Source organism: Salvelinus sp. IW2-2015, linkage group LG20 (assembly GCF_002910315.2).
Source record: "Salvelinus sp. IW2-2015 linkage group LG20, ASM291031v2, whole genome shotgun sequence".
In the NCBI taxonomy this organism is placed as follows: Eukaryota; Metazoa; Chordata; class Actinopteri; order Salmoniformes; family Salmonidae; genus Salvelinus; species Salvelinus sp. IW2-2015.
In genome coordinates, this window is record NC_036860.1 from 47,728,339 (window position 1) to 47,748,132 (window position 19,794).

The 19,794-nt window shown below is 45.6% G+C and overlaps 1 long non-coding RNA gene and 1 pseudogene across 1 annotated transcript in view; one reads left to right on the forward strand and one right to left on the reverse strand.

The window, feature by feature from the left end:
* The window catches only part of LOC139029454 (uncharacterized), an 83,942-nt gene extending 64,389 nt beyond the window's left edge, over positions 1–19,553 (forward strand). The window contains exon 2 of the long non-coding RNA XR_011481770.1: positions 19,061–19,553. This is a non-coding gene — a long non-coding RNA (uncharacterized lncRNA). The remainder of the gene's footprint in view (positions 1–19,060) is intronic.
* LOC139022686 (DNA excision repair protein ERCC-6-like) lies at positions 3,243–6,062 on the reverse strand (annotated as a pseudogene).
* Positions 19,554–19,794: the final 241 nt, after the last annotated feature.

Sequence of the window (19,794 nt, forward strand, 5' to 3'; positions counted from 1 at the left end):
TTTGATTAATAGTTCAGCAGTCGTATGGCTTGGGGGTAGAAGCTGTTAAGGAGCCCTTTGGACCTACTGTAGACTTGGCGCTCCGGTAACGCTTGCGGTAAGGTAGCAGAGAGAACTGTATGATTTGGGTGACTGGAGTCTTTGATAATATATTCCATTATTCCTTTTTAAACTCGTCAAGCTCTGTCGCCTTGCAAAGAAGGGCACCTATTGGTAGATGACATTGAATATCCCTCGGCGCTCTTCATATATTGAAGTATGGTGGTGGCTGCATTTTATGGATATGCTCGTCATCGGCAAAGATTAGGGAGGTTTTTTTTAGATAAAAAGAAACGGAAAAGAGCTAAACACAGGCAAAATCCTAGAGGAAAACCTGGTTCAGTCTGCTTTCCAACCGACACAGGGAGACAAATTCACCTTTCACCAGGACAATAACCTAATACTCAAGGCCAAATATACACAGGAGTTGCTTACCAAGACGACATTGAATGTTCCTGAGTGGCATAGTTTCAGCTTTGACTTACATCGACATGAAAATCTATGACAAGACATAAAAATGTCTGTCTAGCAATGATCAACAACCAACTTGACAGAGAAAACCTCCCTGGTCTTTGTGGTTGAATCTGTCTTTGAAATTCACTGCTCGACTGATGGATTTTTTTTTTTGTTAAGGGGTGGATCAGTTTAGTATTGCGGAAAGATTGTTGCTTCCATCAATGTAATTGTCTGCATCATTTCCAATCCTCCATATATTTTGGGGGGGTAAATATATATATCCATATACATACACATACACATATGCATACATATACACATATATACATACACATACCTATATAGACATACATATATATATTTTTTAATATACCTTTATTATTCCCCTTAAACCCTACCACCCTTCCGCCAATTGGAGTAAACGAATAAACAATAACACTTAGGCTTCTACCTTCAGTTTATACATCTTATACAGATTTTACAGAAACAATCTATTTTACAATAGTTATATTTTGTTTACATTTACATTTACATTTAAGTCATTTAGCAGACGCTCTTATCCAGAGCGACTTACAAATTGGTGCATTCACCTTATGATATCATAAGGTATGTTTGTTTTTAGTCCTTCCTCTATTTCTGATGTCCATCCAGTTTGATTTATATTTGTAACTGTGTTATTTCACAAAATGTCTGAACCTATATACATTTTACAGACCCCGTATGTTTTACATTGGATATCTTGTTATTAGTCCCATCCTTCAGCTCCATTCAACCCCTCCCATCTGTCTCTCAACACCATCCATTTTGGATTTCTATTTGCCATATATTTTTCAATTGTCATATATTTTTCAATTTTTCAACTGTACTGAACCTTTCTATTCTCATAGCTTCTACATATTGTAAAAATGAACATAAAAAATAAAAATCATTAAAAATGAACATTTTTGATAAAATAATTATTATATTGTTGATTGATTGACTATGGCTTTTCAAATCATCCAGTATTGCCATCTGCAGCGTTAGTTCTAGGCAAATGTTGCAACTCTTCAGCCATTCCTGGACCTGTGACCAAAAACGAGCTACATATGGACAATACCAAAATAAATGATCTAATGACTCTGCCTACTCACAGCAAAATCTGCAGAGCTGGGAAGATTGTATCCCCCATATATATAACATTCTATTGGTTGCAAGAATTTTGTATAGTAATTTAAATTGAAAAATTTGAAGTTTTGAATCCAGCGTTGTTTTGCGTATCAATTCATAAACCATGTGCCATGGAATGGGTACATCGAAAATCTCTTCCCAACTATTTTGCAATTTATATGGCACAGCTGTCAGTTTTTTGGTCCTTAAATGAAATTGGTATGTGTTTTTATTTATCACACTTTTCTTTAACCATTTATGTTCTTTAATACAGGGCCGACATACAAGTTCCTTACTTTTTTCCCCTTCTACTTGCCTCTTCCATTTTTGTGGTAATGCTGCAATTAATTGGTTGTAATTTTGGGTAGAGCAGACATTTCCATATGTCTGTGTTAGCTGCATGTGTCACATAACTCCACCAGTCCTATTTATGATATCATTCACTGAAATTAAAAATAATAAAAAATAATTCGAAAAATACGTTTAAAAAATAAATAAATTAGTATATTTGAGTTCAACTACAATATTTGTTGTATTATTTGTTCTGTCTTTTCAGGTGGATGAAACTGAAATTGCAACCAACTTTCTAAGGCTTGTTTAAAAAATTAAGATATTTTGGAGATTATTTCCTTTTCAAACAACCGAAAGTGAGCAGGTGTAATCTGAAAAAAGGGAAAAAGGCCATTCTTGAACATAGGATGAGACATTCTACCAATTTACTAGAAAACCAGTTTGGATTTAAGTATAACTTTTGTATGACTGATGCCTTTAGTGAGAAGTCTAATGCTTTAATATGTAATCATTTCTGCCCTCCAAATTCATATTCGTTATATAAATAGGCCCTTTTAATTTTGCCTGGCTTGCCATTCCAAATAAAATTTAACATTGGAGTGAGATCATTTCCTTCTTTTGGGATTTGTATACTGAGTATGTCCACATCTCCGTCAGACTATTTAATTGGTAAACTACATAGTAATGTAAAATTTACATTTTTTAGTGATCCATGACGTAAAATGTCACTTATCATAATTTGGTTTTAATCCAGAGAGGATAGCAAAAGTATCTAGATCCTCTATGAGGCCGTGGAGAGATTCTAATTGTGGTTTTAAAAGAAAACATGAATCATCAGCGTACAATGACACCTTGGTTTTTAAGCCACGGATTTCTAATCCCTTAATATTATTGTTTGCTCTAATTTTAACAGCTAACATTTCGATGGCAATAAATGGATATGCCGATAGTGGACAACCTTGTTTTACTCCTCTAGATAGTTTAAAACTTTCTGAGTTGTAGCCATTATTTACTATTTTACACCTAGGGTTACTATACATAACTTTTACCCATTTTATAAGAGATTCCCCAAAATTGAAATATTCTAGGCATTTATATATAAACTCCAGTCGTACTTTATCAAAAGCCTTTTCAAAATCAGCTATGAAAACCAGGCCTGGTGTCCCCGATATTTCATATTATTCTATTGTTTCCAGTACTTGTCTTATATTATCTCCAATGTATCGTCCATGTAAAAAACCTGTCTGATTAGGATGTCTGACAATACTTTTTTAATTCTATGCGCCAAGCATTTTGCTAGGATTTTTGCATCACAACACTGAAGTGTAAGAGGGAATTTACAGATAATTCATTATATGTGTGAGGTAAAAAGATGAGGTAATCATTCAAAAATCATGTTGAACAATATTGCACACAGAGTGAGTCCATGCAATTTATGTGACTTGTTAAGCAAATTTTTACTCCTGAACTTATTTAGGCTTGCCATAAAGGGGTTGAATACTTATTGACTCAAGCCATTTCAGCTTTTCATTTTTTATAAAAACTGTAAAAATGTCTAAAACCATAATCCCACTTTGACATTATGGGGTATTGTGTATAGGCCAGTGACACAAAATCTCAATTTAATCCATTTAAAATTCAGGCTGTAACATAACAACATGTGGGAAAAGGCAAGGGGTGTGAATACTTTCTGAAGGCACTGTACTTCTGGCCAAACTGGGAAATACTTTTCCAGTCATTAGTCCACCATCAAGTGGCCATCTTCAGTAATGGACTACCAATAATTGCCAATCAGACAGATTTTTCATTGTGTCACAATCTAACCCCTTACAGGGTTTGGTATTGTTGTTGCTAGCCCACCACAGTACAAATATTTTTTAACTAGCCAATTATTTTCACCATTTGTTTCAACATTGTTTTTCAAGACAAACCCTAAAAAAGAAACTAAATTGACATTTTCAACCATGTAGGTCTGGGTTTCCCAACCCCCCCCCCCCCTGTGTGCACGTTTTGGTTTTTGCTCTAGCACTACACAGCTGATTCAAATAACAAACTCATCATCAAGCGTTGACTATTTGAATCAGCTGTGTAATGCTAGGGCAAAAACCAAAACGTGTTTGGGAAACCCTGGTGTAGGTGACAGCTAATCAGGGTTAACAACCTTTTCAGAAATAATATTTCACTAATTCATTACCTCACTGAGCCTGACAGTACAGTTGAATAGTCATTAACTGAATTTCAGGATCACCAGTTCTAATGTCAATTGCTTTCAAAAAGAAGCTTAGGGCATCATCAGAGTAAGATTGTTTTCCCTTTTTCACAAGATTTTTATACTTTTCCTCTGTCACAGCCGGGGAATCACCGTTGTTGTTTACACCTTCCGCAGTCTGCAATGTGGCATCTTTGCCACTGGCACATTGGTCCATTCTTTCACCAGAAGCAAGTTCAGGATCACCTGTAGATTCCTCCAAAGAACTTTCATCTTCCTCTCCCATTTCAGATTTTTCAGCAACATACATTGACCCACTTCCACCTTCCTCTTCGGTCTCAGTGTTGAAGGTTTCCCATGTGGGTTCTTTCTTTTCCGTGAGAGACTCCTCATGAGATCCAGTCACCTCCCTTGCCTCACGAAATCCAGTTACCTCACTTTCCTCACTTGCATCATCAGTGTGCACATGTGAAAGCTCAGCTTCTATGTCCTCATTGAGTTCTTCCACATTCTCAATCACTGAATCAACAAATGAACATCTTAAGGCCACAGAGGTATTCCCTCAAAATATTTTCCTGGCTTTAAAGGAACTGGATCCAGATTTAACTGTTTTTGGTGTGGAGGATCCCATACCTTTGAATGATTTATCCAATTCAGTGTTCATCAAATGAGGCCTTTCATCTTCCTCAACATCATCCTCTGCACTATCGTAAATTACAGCTGCTCTTTCCTTTTTCTTGACAGAAGTAATGAACGAGTTCTCTACAGTGTCGTCTGCTTTAGAAACAGGAGAGTTGACATCATGCACATCTGCTCCATTCTGTTCAACAGCTCCATTCACAGACACAGAGGGCTCATCATCTAAATTTAAGTTGACATCCATCTCTAGCTGGAAACCTGAATTCCCTTCGACAGACTCGGATTACTTCTCTGAAAACATATCACTAGCACTGTCCAATAACTGTAGATTGAAATTTCCTTCAAAAGACTCAAGTTCAGCATCCACTTTTGGAGATGTTTCTGCATAACTTTCTAGGCTGGAGATCTGTAGTAGCATAGAAAGTCTTTGATTCTTCAGGGATTTGACAGGTGAGATCTTCTGGTCGATTGTGGAGTCTTGGTGAAGTGACAAGTTCTGCCATTGTTGGGAACCATTTCCATTTTGCTGTATGTCTTATTCAACTTCAGAGGTAACATATCCCAGACTTGTACCATGCTCCATGGCAACAATTGTCACGCCCTGACCTTAGAGATCCTTTTTTTGTCTCTATTTTGTTTTGGTCAGGGTGTGATTTGGGTGGGCATTCTATGTTCTGTATTTCTAGGTTTTGTATTTCTTTGTTTCTGGCCGAGTGTGGTTCCCAATCAGAGGCAGCTGTCTATCGTTGTCTCTGATTGGGGATCATACTTAGGCTGCCCTTTTCCCTCTTTCTGTGTGGAATCTTGTTCTTTGTTTGTGTGCAGGGAGTTTGAACATCGAAGCTGTTCGGTCGTTGTATTCGTTATTGTTTTGTCCTGTTTTAGTTTCACTTCGTGATTAAATTATGTGGAACTTTAAGAACGCTGCGCCTTGGTCTCTTCCTTCCGACGACACCCGTTACAACAATACCATCCTTCTTTTCTGTTGACACATCCAAAACCCCTTGAACAGAAGCGTCAATTGCCTCACCATCCGATAAAACCTCTTCAAGAGACTTGTCTATGGGAGAATGATGGTTGCTCTTTATTAACTTTTCCTCAGTCGCAATTGTCACAGCGGGTCCCAAAATCTCAATGCTTTCATCTACAGCTAGATCAATTAATTTGTTACTCAGATTGTGGATATCTTCCTTGTCACCAGACCCAGACTGTCCACCAACGCAGTGGAGTTGTTGAAGTTGTGGTTATGTTTAGGAGAGGAGGGACTGGGTTTTTCATCCATTGGCTTCTTCTCAGTTGACCCCACTGTATAGTGTTGAGGGGGTTTCCACAGCCATGCCGGCTCTGTAAGACTCAATGCTCTCAGCAAGCTGCTGATGCAACTCAGACTCAGCCTTCATCAGCTCCTGAGCTTTCTGCCCCCCGTTCTCTATGTGCTTTTGAGCTTCCTGATCCTCAGGGTCATCATCGTTGTTTTCTACTTCATGTGAGAACATGAGGTCATGATCAGAGATTCCAAACTTCTCCATGGAGTGAAGGTGGGTGATGTGTTCATCCAACTTTGGATCTGTGTGTCTTTGTCTCGAGTGCGGTGACTGTAGCTGCATCTGTGTGGATGAGGATTGAGTGTCTTGTAGCGTGAAGAGTTCTTTCAGATCTTGTTTGCTGAAGTACCGGGATGGATTTTTCCCCCCCGGTCTGATCAAGGACTCTTTGAACACCTGCCATCTGTAGATTTTCTCCTCCACTGTACCACAAGTGGACATCTGCTCCATTCTGTTCATTCCATTCTGTCCAATCTAGCATAGTAACAACTACCTAGCGGCTTCCCTGTTTCATCTATTGCTGTTCACTCGACCCTATGATCACTTGGCTACATAGCTGCTGGACTGTTCATTAATCACTGTACTCCATTTTGTTTATTTTTGTTTATCTGTCGGCCCCAGCCTCAAACTCAGGCCCTGTGTGTAGTTAACTGACCCTCTCTGCCCGTTCATCGCCAATTTACCTGTTGTTGTTGTCTTAGCTGATTAGCTGTTGTTGTCTTACCCGTTGTTGTCTTAGCTAGCTCTCCCAATCAACACCTGTGATTGCTTTATGCCTCGCTTTATGTCTCTCTCTAATATCAATATGCCTTGTATACTGTTGTTTAGGATAGTTATCTGTCACGCCCTGGCCTTAGTTATCTTTGTTTTCTTTATTATTTTAGTTAGGTCAGGGTGTGACATGGGATGTATGTGTTTTGTATTGTCTAGGGGTTTTGTATGTTTATGGGGCAGTGTCTAGTCTAGGTGTATGTATGTCTATGGTTGCCTGGATTGGTTCTCAATTAGAGACAGCTGTCTATCGTTGTCTCTGATTGGGAACCATATTTAGGCAGCCATATTCATTGGGTAGTTCGTGGGTTATTGTCTATGTCTATGTTGCATGTTAGCTCATTGTTTGTTTAGCTTCACGTTCGTCGTTTATTGTTTTGTTTAGTTTGTCAAGTGTTCTTTTCGTGTCATTAAAAGAAGAATGTATTCTAACCACGCTGCGCTTTGGTCCTCCTCTCTTCCACGTTACGACGATCGTGACAGAATAACCCACCAACAAAGGACCAAGCAGCGTGGTAAAAGGCAGCAGCAGCGATCGCAGGACTCATGGACTTGGGAGGAAATTCTGGACGGCGGAGGACCCTGGGCACAATCTGGAGAATATCGCCGCCCTCGTGAAGAGCTGGAGGCAGCTAAAGCCGAGAGGCGGTGGTATGAGGAGGCAGCACGGAAGCGCGGCTGGAAGCCAGAGAGGCAGCCCCAAAAATGTATTGGGGGGTGGCTCTCGGGGAGTGTGGCGAAGTCAGGTAGGAAACCTGCGCCAACTCCCCGTGCTTACCGTGGAGAGCGAGAGTACGGGCAGACACCGTGTTATGCGGAAGAGCGCATGGTGTCTCCTGTACGTGTGCATAGCCCGGTGCGGTACATCCCAGCTCCTCGTATCGGCCGGGCTAGAGTGGGCATCGAGCCAGGTGCCATGAAGCCGGCTCAACGCATTTGGTCTCCAGTGCGTCTCCTCGGGCCGGTGTACATGGCACCAGCATTACGCATGGTGTCCCCGGTTCGCCAGCACAGCCCAGTGCGGGCTATTCCACCTCGCCGCACTGGCCATGCTAAGGGGAGTATTCAACCAGGTAAGGTTGGGCAGGCTCGGTGCTCAAGAGCTCCAGTACGCCTTCACGGTCCGGTCTATCCGGCGCTACATCCTCGCCCCAGCCCAGTACCACCAGTGCCAACACCACGCACCAGGCTTCCTGTGCGTCTCCAGAGCCCTGTACGCCCTGTTGCTGCTCCACGCACTAGCCTTGAGGTCTGCCCAGCGCCGTCAGAGCCGCCCGTCTGTCCGGAGCCGCCAGAGCCGCCCGTCTGTCCTGAGCCGTCAAAGCCGCCCGTCTGTCCTGAGCCGCTAGAGCCGTCAGTCAGGAGCCGCCAGAGCCGRCCGRCYGTCWGGAGCRGCCAGAGCCGCCCGCCAGTCAGGAGCCGCCAGAGCCGCCCGCCAGTCAGGAGCCGCCAGAGCCGCCCGCCAGTCAGGAGCCGCCAGAGCCGCCCGCCAGTCCGGAGCCGCCCCTCAGCGGGGGATGTATGTGTTTTGTATTGTCTAGGGGTTTTGTATGTTTATGGGGCAGTGTCTAGATGAAAGATACATGTTTAAGATATAATTAAAGATAAACATCTTGTGAATCCAGCCAACATGTCCGATTTTTTAAATGTTTTACAGCGAAAACACAACATATATTTATGTTAGCTCACCACCATATCCAAAAAAACACAGCCATTTTTTCACAGCAAAGATAGCTTTCACAAAACCCACAAATAGAGATAAAATTAATCACTAACCTTTGAACATCTTCATCAGATGACACTCATATGACATCATGTTATACAATACATTTATGTTTTGTTCGATAATGTGCATATTTATAGCCACAAATCGTGGTTTACATTGGCGCCATGTTCAGAAATGCCTCCAAAATAGCCAGAGTAATTACAGAGAGCCACGTGAAATACAGAAATACTCAACATAAAATGAAAGATGAAAGATACATGTTGTACATATAATTAAAGATACACTGGTTCTTAATGACACAATCCCAAATATATGTTTTTCCTTTTACTGCTCGTGATTCACTAATTATTATTTTAATTCCCATGATTCGATTCACCACGATTGAACCGAACTCCAACTACTACAATGGCCAAGCGAATCATAAGATTCGTCAAAAATAATTGTTTTAAAGAATCGATTCATTTAGATTAAGTTATTATTTTTACTGTTTCCAGAAACGTGAAGCGGCGCATCTGTAAAAGAAATGTCACTGAGAAGACTGATACCCCATTTCATGGATCCACAATCCATAGGTAATGCTATACTGTGCAATATGAATGTAAAAAAATCTATACAAAAAATCAATACGAAAATCAATACAAAAAAAATCAATACGCTGACTAGAGGTGATTTTCCACATTCAAAGTCCAGCAATAAGAGCTACGAAGGTAATATTTGTGTAAACTCTTCAGAATTGTGTTCTGAAGACATTGACAAATAAATACACAAATAACTTAATTTTACAGTAAGGCTATTCAGATTTAATTAACTGCATAACGGATTTCATTTTTTGAAAACTGAGGCGAGTGAGCAAAAAAAAAAAAAAGATTTATAAAATAAATGCTTCACAGAGTTCAAGTAACAGACACATCTCAACATCAACTGTTCAGAGGATACTGCGTGAATCAGGCCTTCATGGTCAATTTGCTGCAAGGAAATCACTACTAAAGGACATCAAAAAGAAGAAGAGACTTCATTGGGCCAAGAAACACGAGCAATGGACATTAGACCGGTGGAAATCTGTCCTTTGGTCTGATGAGTCCAAACTTGAGATTTTTGGTTTCTACCACCGTGTCTTTGTGAGACTCAGAGAAGGTGAACGGATGATCTCTGTGAAGCATGTAGGAGCTGGTGTGATGGTGTGGGGGTGCTTTGCTGGTTACATTTAGTCATTTAGCAGACGCTCTTATCCAGAGCGACTTACAAGTTGGTGCCATTCACCTTATGATGTCAAGTGGAACAACCACTATTTACAATAGTGCATCTAACTCTAAGGGGGGGGGGGGGTTAAGAGGGATTACTTATCCTATCCTAGGTATTCCTTAAAGAGGTGGGGTTTCAGGTGTCTCCGGAAGGTGGTGATTGATTCCGCTGACACTGGCGTCGTGGGGGAGTTTGTTCACCATTGGGGTGCCAGAGCAGCGAAACAGTTTTGAACTGGGCTGAGCGGGAGCTGTACTTCCTCAGAGGTAGGGAGGCGAGCAGGGCCAGAGGTGGATGAACGCAGTGCCTTGTTTGGGTGTAGGGCCTGATCAGAGCCTGAAGGTACGGAGGTGCCGTTCACTCACAGCTCCGTAGGCAAGCACCATGGTCTTGTAGCGGATGCGAGCTTCACTGGAAGCCAGTGGAGAGAGCGGAGGCAGCGGGGTGACGTGAGAGAACTTGGGAAGGTTGAACAACCAGACGGGCTGCCGTTCTGGATGAGTTGTAGGGGTTTTAATCGCAACAGCAGGGAGCCAGCCAACAGCGAGTTGCAGTAATCCAGACGGGAGAATGACAAGTGCCTGGATTAGGAACGCTGCGCGCTTCTGTGTGAGGCAGGGTCGTACTCTGCGAATGTTGTAGAGCATGAACCTAAGGAACGGGTACACGCCTTTGATGTTGGTTCAGAACCGACAGGGTGTTTGTCCAGGATCACGCCAAGGTTCTTAGCGCTCTGGGAGGAGGACACAATGGAGTTGTCAACCGTGATGGCAAGATCATGGAACGGGCAGTCCTTCCCCGGGAGGAAGAGCAGCTCCGTCTTGCCGAGGTTCAGCTTGAGGTGGTGATCCGTCATCCACAGACTGATATGTCTGCAGACATGCAGAGATGCGATTCGCCACCTGGTTATCAGAAGGGGGAAGGAGAAGATTAATTGTGTGTCGTACTGCATAGCAATGATAGGAGAGACCATGTGAAGGATATGACAGAGCCAAGTGACTTGGTGTATAGCGAGAATAGGAGAGGGCCTAAGAACAGAGCCCTGGGGGAACCAGTGGTGAGAGCACGTGGTGCGGAAGACAGATTCTCGCACGCCACCCGTAGGAGCGACCTGTCAGGTAGGACGCAATCCAAGCGTGGCGCGCCGGAGATGCCCAACACGGAGAGGGTGGAGAGGAGGATCTGATGGTTCACAGTATCAAAGGCAGCCGATAGGTCTAGAAGGATGAGAGCAGAGGAGAAGAGGAGTTAAGCTTTTAGAAGTGCGAGCGCCTCCGTGACACAGAGAAGAGCAGTCTCAGTTGATGACTAGTCTTGAAACCTGACTGATTTGGATAAGAAAGGTCATTCTGAGAGAGATAGAACAGGAGAAGCTGGCCAGGACGGCACGTTCAAGAGTTTTGGAGAGAAAAGAAAGAAGGGATATCTGGTCTGTAGTTGTTGACATCAAGAGGGATGCGAGTGTAGGTTTTTCAGTTAAGGGGTGCAACTCTCGCTCTCTTTGAAGGCGGAAGGGACGTAGCCAGCCGGTCAAGGATGAGTTGATGAGCGAGGTGAGGTAAGGGACGAAGGTCTCCGGAAATGGTCTGGAGAAGAGAGGAGGGGATAGGGTCAAGCGGAAGGTTGTTGGGACGGCCGACCGTCACAAGACGCGAGAATTTCATCTGGAGAGAGAGGGGAGAAAGAGGTCAAAGCACAGGGTAGGACAGTGTGAGCAGAAGCCAGCGGTGTCGTTTTGACTTAGCAAACAAGGATCGGAATGTCCGTCGACCTTCTTTTCAAATGGTTGACGAAGTCATCCGCAGAGAGGGAGGAGGGGGGGGGGGGGGGGTGAGGGGAGGGGAGGGGGGGGAGAGGGGTGGGGGGGAGGGGAGGGGGGGGGAGAGGGGGAGAGATGGGGGGGGGGAGAGAGCGGGGGGGGGGGGGGGGGGGAGGGGAGGGGAAGGGGGGGGAGGGGGGGAGGAGGGGGGGGGGAGGGGGGGGGGAGTGGGGGGAGGGGAGGGGAGGGGGGGGGGGGGGTGGGGGGGGGGGGGGGAGGTGGGGAGGGGGGAGGGGGGGGGGGGGGGGGGGCAGGGGGGGGGGGGGGGATGAGGGGGGGGGGGGGAGAGGGGGGGGTGGGGGGGGAGAAGGGGGGGGGGGGGGGGGGGGGGGGGGGGGGGGGGGGGGGGAGGGGGGGGGGGGCGGGGGGGGGGGGGGGGGGGGGGGGGGTGGGGGGAAGGGGAGGGGGGGGAATAGAGGGAGGTGGTGGGGGGAAAGTGGGGGGGGGGGGGGGGGGGGAGGGGGGGAGTGGAGGGGGGGGGGGGAGGGGGGAGGCAGGGGGAAGGGGATGGGAGGGGGGGGGGGGGGGGGGGGGGGAGGGGGGAGGGGGGGGGGGGGGGGGGGGGGAGGGGAGGGGAGGGGGGTGGAGGGGGGAGGGGCGGGGGGGGTGGTGGGTGGGGGGGAGGGGGGGGGGGTGCTAGGGGAGGGGGGGGGGGGGGTGGGGGGGGAGGGGGGGGGGTGGGGGAAGAGAAGGAGGGGGGGGGGGGGGGGGGGGGGGAGGAGGGGGTGGTGGGGGGGGGAGGGAGGGATGGGGGGGAGGGGGAGGGCGGAGGGAGGGGGGGGGGAGGGGAGAGGGGGGGGGGGAGGAGGATTCAGGGGGAGGAGAAGGTGGCAAAGAGCTTCCTAGGGTTAGAGGCAGATGCTTGGAATTTAGAGTGGTAGAAAGTGGCTTTAGCAGCAGAGACAGAAGAGGAAGAATGTAGAGAGAGGGAGTGAAAGGATGCCAAATCCGCAGGGAGGCGAGTTTCCTCCATTTCCGCTCGGCTGCCGGAGCCTGTTTCTGTGAGCTCGCAATGAGTCGCGAGCCACGGAGAAGGAGGGGAGGACCGAGCCGGCCTGGAGGATAGGGAAGCATAGAGAGTCAAAGGATGTAGAAAGGGAGGAGAGGAGGGTTGAGGAGGCAGAATCAGGAGATAGGTTGGAGAAGGTTTGAGCAGAGGGAAGAGATGATAGGATGGAAGAGGAGAGGTAGCGGGGGAGAGAGAAGCGAAGGTTGGGACGGCGCGATACCATCCGAGTAGGGGCAGTGTGGGAAGTGTTGGATTGAGAGCGAGAGGGAAAAGATACAAGGATAAGTGGTCAGAGACTTGGAGAGGGAGTTGCAATGAGATTAGTATGAAAGAAACAGCATCTAGTAAAGATGAGTCAGTCAGGTATTGCCTGCCTTCGTGAGTAGGGGGGGAAGGTGAGAGGGTGAAGGTCAAAAGAGGAGAGGAGTGGAAAAGAAGAGCAGAGAGGAATGAGTCAAGGTAGACGTGGGGAGGTTAAAGTCACCCAGAACTGTGAGAGGTGAGCCATCCTCAGGAAAGGAGTTATCAAGGCGTCAAGCTCATTGATGAACTCTCCAAGGGAACCTGGGGGGCGATAAATGATAAGGATGTTAAGCTTGAAAGGGCTGGTAACTGTGACAGCATGGAATTTCAAAGGAGCGATGAAAGATGGGTCAGGGAGAAAGAGAGAATGTCCCACTTGGGAGAGATGAGGATCCCAGTGCCACACCCGCTGACCAGAAGCTCTCGGGGTGTGCGAGAACACGTGGGCAGACGAGGAGAGAGCAGTAGGAGTAGCAGTGTTATCTGTGGTAATCCATGTTTCCGTCAGTGCCAAGAAGTCGAGGGACTGGAGGAAGCATAGGCTGAGATGAACTCTGCCTTGTTGGCCGCAGATCGGCAGTTCCAGAGGCTGCCGGAGACCTGGAACTCCACGTGGGTCGTGCGCGCTGGGACCACCAGGCAGCGGCCACGTGGTGTGAAGCGTTTGTATGGTCTGTGCAGAGAGGAGAGAAGAGGGATAGACAGACACATAGTTGACAGGCTACAGAAGAGGCTACGCTAATGCAAAGGAGATTGGAATGACAAGTGGACTACACGTCTCGAATGTTCAGAAAGTTAAACTTACGTTGCAAGAAATCTTATTGACTAAAAATGATACAGTGCTGCTGAAGTAGGCTAGCTAGCAGTGGCTGCGTTGTTGACTTAGTTAGAAAGTGTAGCTGGCTAGGTAGCCTCGGTAACTGGCTAGGTAACCTGCGACAATTACTCAAAAACTACACAATTATCTTGACAGCAAAGACAACTATGTAGCTAGCTAACACTACACTAACCAAGTCCGTTCCGTTGTAATGTAATAGTCTCTACAGTGCTGCTATTCGGTAGACGGTAGACGTTGGCTAGCTGGCTAGCTGCTGGCTAGCTAGCAGTGTTTCCTACGTTAAAGAGGACGACAAATAGCTGGCTAGCTAACCTCGGTAATTACGATAATTACTGTAATCTACACAATTATCTTGGATCAGAAGACAGCAAAGACAACTATGTAGCTAGATACACTACGCTAATCAAGTCGTTCCGTTGAATGTAATAGTTTTACAGTGCTGCTATCGGTAGAAACGTTGGCTAGCTGTTGGCTAGCTAGCAGTGTTTCCTACGTTAAGAGACGACAAATAGCTGGCTAGCTAACCTCGGTAAATTAAGAATAATCACTCTAAACATACACACTCTAAACTACACAATTATTCTTGGATACGAAGACAGCAAAGCAACTATGTAGCTAGCTAACACTACACTATCAAGTCGTTCCGTTGAGTGTAAATACAGTTTCTACAGTGCTGCTATTCGGTAGACGGTGGACGTTGGCTAGCTGGCTAGCTGCTGGCCAGATAGCAGTGTTGACTACGTTAGGACGACGAATTACGATAATTACGCAATTATCTTTGATACAAAGACGGCTATGTAGCTAGCTAAGAAGAAATTGCTAAGATCAGACAAATCAAAACCGTTGTACTATAATGAAATGTAATGAAAAGTTATACTACCTGCGGAGCGAAGTGCGAAATGCACGCTCGCTCCAACCCGGAAGTGCTACACTGTCTATGACTTATTTAGAATTCAAGGCACACTTAACCAGCATGGCTACCACAGCATTCTGCAGCGATACGCAATCCCATCTGGTTTGCGCTTAGTGGACTATCATTTGTTTTTCAACAGGACAATGACCCAACACACCTCCAGGCTGTGTAAGGGCTATTTGACCAAGAAGGAGAGTGATGGAGTGCTGCATCAGATGGCCTGGCCTCCACAATCTCCGACCTCAACCCAATTGAGATGGTTTGGAATGAGTTGGACCGCAGAGTGAAGGAAAAGCAGCCATATGTGGGAACTCCTTCAAGACTGTTGGAAAATCATTCCAGGTGAAGCTGGTTGAGAGAATGCCAAGTGTGTTCAAAGCGATCATCAAGACAAAGGGTGGCTACTTTGAAGAATCTCAAATATAAAATATATTTTGATTTGTTTAACACTTTTTTGGTTACTACACGATTCCATGTGTAATTTCATAGTTTTGATGTCTTCTTTATTATTCTACAATGTAGAAAATAGTACAAATAAATAAAAACCCTTGAATGAGTAGGTGTGTCCAAACCTTTGACTGGTATTGTATATAGTGCTATGTATATTTCTATTGTTGTTTTTTTATGACCATTTTCATATTGTTTTTATAGTCCTGCATGTTGGAGCTCGGAGCCTAAGATTTTCACTGTACCTTGTAATCACACCTGCAACCTTGTACATGTTACTATTAAACACTCTGAATCAAACCACACAGAAAATGCATCCAACAAATGTGTAGCGTCACAAGCTTGATTTAGTCATTGTGTGCTATGAATGTGGGACCAAATACTTAACTTTTTACTACATTAATACACATATAAGTTAATTTGTCCCAATACTTTTGGTCACCTAAAATAGGGGATCTATGTACCAAAAGTGTTGTAACTTTTAAATGGTTCACCCAATATAGATGAAAATACCCTCAGTTTAAAGCTGGTAGTCTGCACTGTAACCCCATAGTCATTGTATAACTTCAAATCCAAAGTGCTGGAGTACAGATCCAAAACAACAAAAAATGAGTCACTGTCCCAATACTTTTGTTGCTCACTGTAAGCACTTTACACCACTGCTTGTGTCCCTTGTTGACCGGCTCATACTTAAAACATTCTCCATTCAGGCTGCAAAGGCTTAAATTTCCTCCTTAACTCGATTTAATGGGCGAGAAGGCAGGAATATTTTTTGAAAATATGCATACTTTCTTTAGGAACACAACATTAGGAACACCTGCTTTTTCCATGACCTAGACTGACCAGGTGAATCCAGGTGAAAGATATGATCCCTTATTGATGTCACTTGTTAAATCCACTTCAATCAGTGTAGATGAAGGGAAGGATACAGGTTAAATGATTTTTAGGCTCTGAGACAATTGAGACATGGATTGTGTATGTGTGCCATTCAGAGGGTGAAAGGGCAAGACAAAAGATTATAAGTGCCTTTGAATGGGGTATGGTAGTAGGTGCCAGGCGCACTGGTTTGAGTGTGTCAAGAACTGCACTCCTGCTGTGTTTTTCATGCTCAACAGTTTCCACTGTGTATCAAAAATGGTCCAGCACCCAAAAGACATCCAGCCAACTTGACACAACTGTGAGAACCATTGGAGTCAACATGGGCCAGCATCCCTGTGGAACGCTTTCAACACCTTGTAGAGTCTGTGATGGAAAATGTTCTGTTTGTTCTTTTCTAATAACCTATTTTTGTGTTCATGCAAGTGACTGATTGAACGAATCCTCACTATCAGTATCTGCAATTTGTCAGTATGCCCAGAACCTTGTTTTGAGAATGAAAGGATATCTCAGTTTCAAGATCTCAGCTTGGAGAGAAGAAGTCTTGTGAGGTATCGGTCTGTCACATGCATGAACAAAACGTTAATGATGAATTAATTATGAATGATGAATAAGTTAAATCATGCATATGTAATGTGTCTGTAAGCAGTATATAAGAGACCTAACAGGACTGCCCCGATAGAGCGCCTGACAGACGTGTACAATGGTGCATCAAGTTTGTTGGAACCTCTCCAGTTAACTGTTAATAAATAAGGACTCATTTAAGATTGACTTCAGGTGTCCCTGGTGGTAATTTCCACGACAAATCCATGCCCCGAAGAATTGAGGATGTTCTGAGTGCAAAGGGAGGGGGGCAGGGGTGCAAATCAATATTAGGAAGGTGTTCCTAATGTTCTTCTACCGCAAACCAACGTTAAAGGTGCATGCCGCCACCAACTGTGCTGGAGTGTGTGGTCAATAACGGTTTACAACATGTCTAAATCCTCCTACCTAAATCAGTACTTCTGAGAAAATAAAAAAGAGCCCTACTTGTCACACCTGCTCCTGCTCTTTCCAGCATTACGCACTCCTGCCACCATCATTACGCACACCTGCCTTCCTCTGTCACGCGCGTCAGGGATTATTGGACTCACCTGGACTCAATCACCTCTGTCATTACCTCCCCTATATCTGTCTGTTCCCCTGCTCTGTCCTCCACTTCAGCATTTATTGTCATATGTCCTTGCATACCCATGTGCTGACGCTGTTTCTGTCTTGTTTCATGTTTGTTCCTGATTAAATGTTTGACTCACCGTACCTGCTTCTCATCTCCGGTGTCGGTCCTTACAAAATGCTGAAGCCACCCAACAAAGCATCGGGGAGTGCTGGCTTTCCGGTTGGTGGTGATGTCGTGTCCTGGGGCCACCACCGATGGAACTGGTGGTGCCTAAGCCAGCTCGTCGGGCTGTCATGCCCTAGCTGGCTTGAGAGGTTTCTTAACCCGGTTGGCTCAGAAGGTGCCATACCCAAGTCAGGCCTCACCCGGATCGTCAAGTTTTTACGCCCAGCCGGCTCGTCAGGCTGCTACGCCTCCGCCGGATAATCGGGCTCCCATGCCTCAGCTGGATCATCAGGCTCCTATGCCTCAGCCAGCTCGCCAGGCTCATGCCTCTGCCGATTCGTTGGGATTTCACGCCCCCAGCCGGCTTGTCCAGCACCTGTGCCTCGGCCGGCCCGTCAGGCTCGCCCAGGTGGGACGCCAGGTGGCGCCCCTAGAGGGGGGAGTACTGTCACGTCTGCTCCCGCTTTTCCCCCCTGGCGCTCAAGGGTGCCAGGCTCCCCAGCATTACACACTCCTGCCACCATCATTACGCACACCATCCTTCCCCCGTCATGCGCATCAGCAATTATTGGACTCACCTGGACTCAATCACCTCTGTCATAACCTCCCCTATATCTGTCTGTTCCCCTGCTCTGTTCCCCGCTTCAGCATTTATTGTCATATGTCCTTGTATACTGGAGCAATTACCTGAACATTGTTGTATGAAGTCACTTCGTCACTTCCTGTTGAATCTGCAGACGTGTTGCTGTTCGTTTTGTTGCTGTGCGTTTTGCTGCCAACTTTACTTTGCTAGCTGACAACTTTACGTTTTTTGTTTTGTTTTTGTTTTTAATTACCGTTTATATTTTTAGTTTTTCCATCGCAACTTTTTTCCCTCATTCAACTTTTCACTCCAGACGCTTTATCTGGACATGGTTCGTCAACACCTTCAACAGCCGAAGCTAAGTAGTAACATTAACATGATGTCTTCTAATTGCAGTCGCTGTACTCATAATATACAGGAGAACGATCGCCTTACGGCGAGAATAGCTGTGCTACAAGCCCAGCTTCAGACGCAATCGTTAGGCAAGGGTAATTTCAGTGTAGGAAAGGAAGAAACAGCGTCTGTGCCACCAGTAAGTACAGATAGTAACGTTAGTATAAATCCCCCCCGCACAGTCCCCGCAGCCGGACAACTTTCTCATGGCTTCTGGAGGGAAATGCTGTTGGAATGCTCAACCGGTGTCGCTCATTCAGCCGACAGAAACTTTCAACCGGTTCTCCCCATTATGTAGCGAGTCGGAGTCTGAGGCCGAGTCTTCTCTTGTCTCTACTCCTCCGTTACGGGGTCTGAGACGCCGAAGGCTCCCACCATTAGCTCTGACAAATTGAAAACCCTAGTCATTGGCGACTCCATTACCCGCAGTATTAGACTTAAAGCGAATCACCCAGCGATCATACACTGTTTACCAGGGGCAGGGCTACCGACGTTAAGGCTAATCTAAAGATGGTGCTGGCTAAAGCTAAATCTGGCGAGTGTAGAGAGTATAGAGATATTGTTATCCACGTCGGCACCAACGATGTTAGGATGAAACAGTCAGAGGTCACCAAGTGCAACGTAGCTTCAGCGTGTAAATCAGCTAGAAAGATGTGTCGGCATCGAGTAATGTCTCTGGCCCCTCCCAGTTAGGGGGAGTGATGAGCTCTACAGCAGAGTCTCAGCACTCAATCGCTGGTTGAAAACTGTTTTCTGCCCCTCCCAAAAGATAGAATTTGTAGATAATTGGCCCTCTTTCTGGGACTCACCCACAAACAGGACCAAGCCTGACCTGCTGAGGAGTGACGGACTCCATCCTAGCTGGAGGGGTGCTCTCATCTTATCTACCAACATAGATAGGGCTCTAACTCCTCTAGCCCCACAATGAAATAGGGTGCAGGCCAGGCAGCAGGCTGTTAGCCAACCTGCCAGCTTAGTGGAGTCTGCCAATAGCACAGTCAGTGTAGTCAGCTCAGCCATACCCATTGAGACTGTGTCTGTGCCTCGACCTAGGTTTGGCAAAACTAAACATGGCGGTGTTCGCCTTAGCAATCTTATTAGGATAAAGACCTCCTCCATTCCTGCCATTATTGAAAGAGATCGTGATACCTCACATCTCAAAATAGGGTTACTTAATGTTAGATCCCTCACTTCAAAGGCAGTCATAGTCAATGAACTAATCACTGATCATAATCTTGATGTGATTGGCCTGACTGAAACATGGCTTAAGCCTGATGAATTTACTGTGTTAAATGAGGCCTCACCTCCTGGTTACACTAGTGACCATATCCCCGTGCATCCCGCAAAGGCGGAGGTGTTGCTAACATTTACGATAGCAAATTTCAATTTACAAAAAAAAAAATGGCGTTTTCGTCTTTTGAGCTTCTAGTCATGAAATGGCGCTCCTG